The 5,596-nt window shown below is 49.4% G+C and overlaps 1 pseudogene; it reads left to right on the plus strand.

Annotated features, from left to right (window-relative positions):
- The first annotated feature begins 3,897 nt into the window (after positions 1-3,897).
- Positions 3,898-4,092, plus strand: LOC144892467 (small nucleolar RNA U3; annotated as a pseudogene).
- The last annotated feature ends 1,504 nt before the right edge of the window (positions 4,093-5,596 follow it).

Genomic DNA, 5,596 nt, shown 5'->3' on the forward strand with positions numbered 1-5,596 from the left:
AGGTGCACGTCCAAGGCTGTTCAAATGTTTGACTTTTTACCTTTTTTCGATGTAAAAAAGGCAGGCCTTCGTGCGGGCCCTAAATATGCACTCCTATTAAGAGGAGTGGTCCCACCAGTATGACCATGCATTGTGGCCCTCTGGGGGCATGATGCATGCGTTTTGAATGACCATGCGTTTCCCCCTCGGGGTTGAGGCGCATGTGTATTGTAATGGGGACAGCCTTGTTGACGATGTGCCTTGACCATGGGGTCAAGGTGCACGTCCAAGGCTGTTCAAATGTTTGAGTTTTTACCTTTTTTCACTGCAAAAAAGGCAGGCCTTCGTGCGGGCCCTAAATATGCACTCCTATTAAGAGGAGTGGTCCCACCTGTATGACCATGCATTGTGGCCCTTCGGGGGCATGATGCATGCGTTTGAATGACCATGTGCTTCCCCCTCGGGGTTGAGGCGCATGTGTATTGTTTTGGGGACAGCCTTGTTGACGATGTGCCTTGACCATGGGGTCAAGGTGCACGTCCAAGGCTGTTCAAATGTTTGAGTTTTTACCTTTTTTCACTGCAAAAAAGGCAGGCCTTCGCGCGGGCCCTAAATGTGCACTCCTATTAAGAGGAGTGGTCCCAACTGTATGACCATGCATTGTGGCCCTTCGGGGGCATGATGCATGCGTTTGAATGTCCATGCGCTTCCCCCTCGTGGTTGAGGCGCATGTGTATTGTTATGGGGACATCCTTGTTGACGTTGTGCCTTGACCATGGGGTCAAGGTGCACGTCCGAGGCTGTTCAAATGTTTGGACTTTTTACCTTTTTTCATTGTAAAAAAGGCAGGCCTTCAGGCGGGCCCTAAACGTCACTCCTATTAAGAGGAGTGGTCCCACCTGTATGACCATGCATTGTGGCCCTTCGGGGGCATGATGCATGCGTTTGAATGACCATGCGCTTCCCCCTCGGGGTTGAGGCGCATGTGTATTGTTTTGGGGACAGCCTTGTTGACGATGTGCCTTGACCATGGGGTCAAGGTGCACGTCCAAGGCTGTTCAAATGTTTGACTTTTTACCTTTTTTCTTTGTAAAAAAGGCAGGCCCTGTCCGGGGCCCTAAAACGGGGGCACTCCTATTAAGAGGAGTGGTCCCAACTGTATGACCATGCATTGTGGCCCTTTGGGGGGCATGATGCATGCGTTTGAATGACCATGCGTTTCCCCCTCGGGGTTGAGGCGCATGTGTATTGTTATGGGGACAGCCTTGTTGACGATGTGCCTTGACCATGGGGTCAAGGTGCACGTCCAAGGCTGTTCAAATGTTTGACTTTTTACCTTTTTTCTTGTAAAAAAGGCAGGGCTTCCCTGTGGCCCCCAATACAGTCACTCCTATTAAGAGGAGTGGTCCCAATTGTATGACCATGCATTGTGGCCCTTCGGGGGGCATGATGCATGCGTTTGAATGACCATGCGCTTCCCCCTCGGGGTTGAGGCGCATGTGTATTGTTATGGGGACAGCCTTGTTGACGATGTGCCTTGACCATGGGGTCAAGGTGCACGTCCAAGGCTGTTCAAATGTTTGACTTTTTACCTTTTTTCTTTGTAAAAAAGGCAGGCCCTGTCCGGGGCCCTAAAACGGCACTCCTATTAAGAGGAGTGGTCCCACCTGTATGACCATGCATTGTGGCCCTTCGGGGGCATGATGCATGCGTTTGAATGACCATGCGCTTCCCCCTCGGGGTTGAGGCGCATGTGTATTGTTATGGGGACAGCCTTGTTGACGATGTGCCTTGACCATGGGGTCAAGGTGCACGTCCAAGGCTGTTCAAATGTTTGACTTTTTACCTTTTTTCTTTGTAAAAAAGGCAGGCCCTGTCCGGGGCCCTAAAACGGGCACTCCTATTAAGAGGAGTGGTCCCACCTGTATGACCATGCATTGTGGCCCTTCGGGGGCATGATGCATGCGTTTGAATGACCATGTGCTTCCCCCTCGGGGTTGAGGCGCATGTGTATTGTTTTGGGGACAGCCTTGTTGACGATGTGCCTTGACCATGGGGTCAAGGTGCACGTCCAAGGCTGTTCAAATGTTTGAGTTTTTACCTTTTTTCACTGCAAAAAAGGCAGGCCTTCGCGCGGGCCCTAAATGCACTCCTATTAAGAGGAGTGGTCCCACCTGTATGACCATGCATTGTGGCCCCTTGGGGGGCATGATGCATGCGTTTGAATGACCATGCGCTTCCCCCTCGGGGTTGAGGCGCATGTGTATTGTTTTGGGGACAGCCTTGTTGACGATGTGCCTTGACCATGGGGTCAAGGTGCACGTCCAAGGCTGTTCAAATGTTTGAGTTTTTACCTTTTTTCACTGCAAAAAAGGCAGGCCTTCGCGCGGGCCCTAAATGTGTCACTCCTATTAAGAGGAGTGGTCCCACCTGTATGACCATGCATTGTGGCCCTTCGGGGGCATGATGCATGCGTTTGAATGACCATGTGCTTCCCCCTCGGGGTTGAGGCGCATGTGTATTGTTTTGGGGACAGCCTTGTTGACGATGTGCCTTGACCATGGGGTCAAGGTGCACGTCCAAGGCTGTTCAAATGTTTGAGTTTTTACCTTTTTTCACTGCAAAAAAGGCAGGCCTTCGCGCGGGCCCTAAATGCGCACTCCTATTAAGAGGAGTGGTCCCACCTGTATGACCATGCATTGTGGCCCTTCGGGGGCATGATGCATGCGTTTGAATGACCATGTGCTTCCCCCTCGGGGTTGAGGCGCATGTGTATTGTTTTGGGGACAGCCTTGTTGACGATGTGCCTTGACCATGGGGTCAAGGTGCACGTCCAAGGCTGTTCAAATGTTTGAGTTTTTACCTTTTTTCACTGCAAAAAAGGCAGGCCTTCGCGCGGGCCCTAAATGCGCACTCCTATTAAGAGGAGTGGTCCCACCTGTATGACCATGCATTGTGGCCCTTCGGGGGCATGATGCATGCGTTTGAATGACCATGCGCTTCCCCCTCGGGGTTGAGGCGCATGTGTATTGTTATGGGGACAGCCTTGTTGACGATGTGCCTTGACCATGGGGTCAAGGTGCACGTCCAAGGCTGTTCAAATGTTTGACTTTTTACCTTTTTTCACTGTAAAAAAGGCAGGCCTTCGCGGCGGGCCCAAAACGCGGCACTCCTATTAAGAGGAGTGGTCCCACCTGTATGACCATGCATTGTGGCCCTTCGGGGGCATGATGCATGCGTTTGAATGACCATGTGCTTCCCCCTCGGGGTTGAGGCGCATGTGTATTGTTTTGGGGACAGCCTTGTTGACGATGTGCCTTGACCATGGGGTCAAGGTGCACGTCCAAGGCTGTTCAAATGTTTGAGTTTTTACCTTTTTTCACTGCAAAAAAGGCAGGCCTTCGCGCGGGCCCTAAATGTGCACTCCTATTAAGAGGAGTGGTCCCACCTGTATGACCATGCATTGTGGCCCTTCGGGGGCATGATGCATGCGTTTGAATGACCATGCGCTTCCCCCTCGGGGTTGAGGCGCATGTGTATTGTTATGGGGACAGCCTTGTTGACGATGTGCCTTGACCATGGGGTCAAGGTGCACGTCCAAGGCTGTTCAAATGTTTGACTTTTTACCTTTTTTCTTTGTAAAAAAGGCAGGCCCTGTCCGGGGCCCTAAAACGGGCACTCCTATTAAGAGGAGTGGTCCCACCTGTATGACCATGCATTGTGGCCCTCTGGGGGCATGATGCATGCGTTTTGAATGACCATGCGTTTCCCCCTCGGGGTTGAGGCGCATGTGTATTGTAATGGGGACAGCCTTGTTGACGATGTGCCTTGACCATGGGGTCAAGGTGCACGTCCAAGGCTGTTCAAATGTTTGAATTTTTACCTTTTTTCTTGTAAAAAAGGCAGGCCTTCCGGGCGGGCCCTAAACGTTTGTGAGTCCAGAAACGTAACTGAAAGTGAACGGACACGTTAACCCTGATGAGGAGCAGAAACCTCGCTTCCTGAGCGCGAAGCCGGCTTGAGGTGCTGCTTATGCGGCTGCTTCCTGCCATTGATGACCGTTCCATTCACCACCTGGTGGTTTGTGGAGGGAAGCGAGGTATTCTGAGGGGTTAACTTATTATATCAACAAATAAAAGATTCTTTCATTATTCGTTAACACCTTTCACTTCCTTGTTTCCATAACACCCGTTTTACATCGGTTGATGTTATATCAGACTTTTCACTGTCATCTTGTTTCCTTCAACTTCCTTTCTTTTCCACCGGACGAGGAGACGAGTCTTTTTATTTTTTGTATAAAAGATCGAGGCTCATGTAAGAGCAAACATCAATCACAAAAAAAACGGACACACAAAACATGCAATAAAGGGAGCGGGATGGAGGGAAGCACACTAGTACAACAGCAGAGAACAGGGACATCGGGAGATCTGTGGGAGGGAGAGGGCTTGAGAAGCCGGCGCGGGGGCGGGGGAGCGTTGGGGGGGGGGCGGGAGTGGGAGAGGGTATAAAACACATGGACACTGCTAGAACTTCCGGGAAAGAAAGTTGTCGGTATTTCAAAAAAAAGTGGATCTGTGCTGAATTAACGAGGGTCTGTGCTGAATAGTTCAAGGTTTTGGATGGGGGGAAATAAGAGATGGTGGTGCAAATTCTAAACGCAGATATTATTATTCCCGTTGGACACTTAATCCAAACCGGGAGCTCATGGGTGGATCTCGTCCGTGCGTGTGACCCCAACCACATCTCGGAGATGTGTGGACCGATTTTGTTCATACTTCACACGAACGAACGGACACTTGAACGAGACCCAATCCAAAAGTCCCCGTTCTATCTCTCCCTGGTTGCTCCCTCCTCCGGTATGAAAGACCTGAGCCTCGTCCTGGAGGTGGGGTTGTTATCTTTGTCAAAAACTCTCTTCCTCATGCTCCCTGCACTGCACTGCACTCACCACACCCCCAAGAATACCTCTGGCTACGGCTTCCCCTCCATTCCCACCTTTTGTTCATGCCAGTACAGTGCACTATGGGAGTGGCAAGGGGAGTCATGTAATTATACTTTTTATTATTGCCAATTATTATTACATTTACAATATGTTAGATGGGGTCATTGGAAGGATCAGAACATGCATGGCATTGTAAACATGTAAGATCAGGTCATTGGGAGGATCAGAACACGCATGGCATTATAAAACGTTAGATCATGTCATTGAAAGGATCAGAACATGCATGGCATTATAAAATGTTAGTTCAGGTCATTGAAAGGATCCGAACATGCATGACATTATAAACATGTTAGATCAGGTCATTGGGAGGATCAGAACACGCATGGCATTATAAAATGCTAGATCAGGTCATTGAAAGGATCAGCACATGCATGGCATTATAAACATGTAAGATCAGGTCATTGAAAGGATCAGAACATGCATGACATTATAAACATGTAAGTTCAGGACATTGAAAGGATCAGAACATGCATGGCATTATAAAATGTTAGATCAGGTCATTGAAAGGATCAGAACATGCATGGCATTATAAACATGTTAAATCAGGTCAATGAAAGGAGCAGAACATGCATGGCATTATAAACATGTAAGTTCAGGTCATTGAAAGGATCGGAA

The sequence above is a fragment of the Myxine glutinosa genome, chromosome 5 (genome assembly GCF_964187855.1).
Source record: "Myxine glutinosa chromosome 5, kmMyxGlut1.1, whole genome shotgun sequence".
Lineage (NCBI taxonomy): Eukaryota > Metazoa > Chordata > Myxini > Myxiniformes > Myxinidae > Myxine > Myxine glutinosa.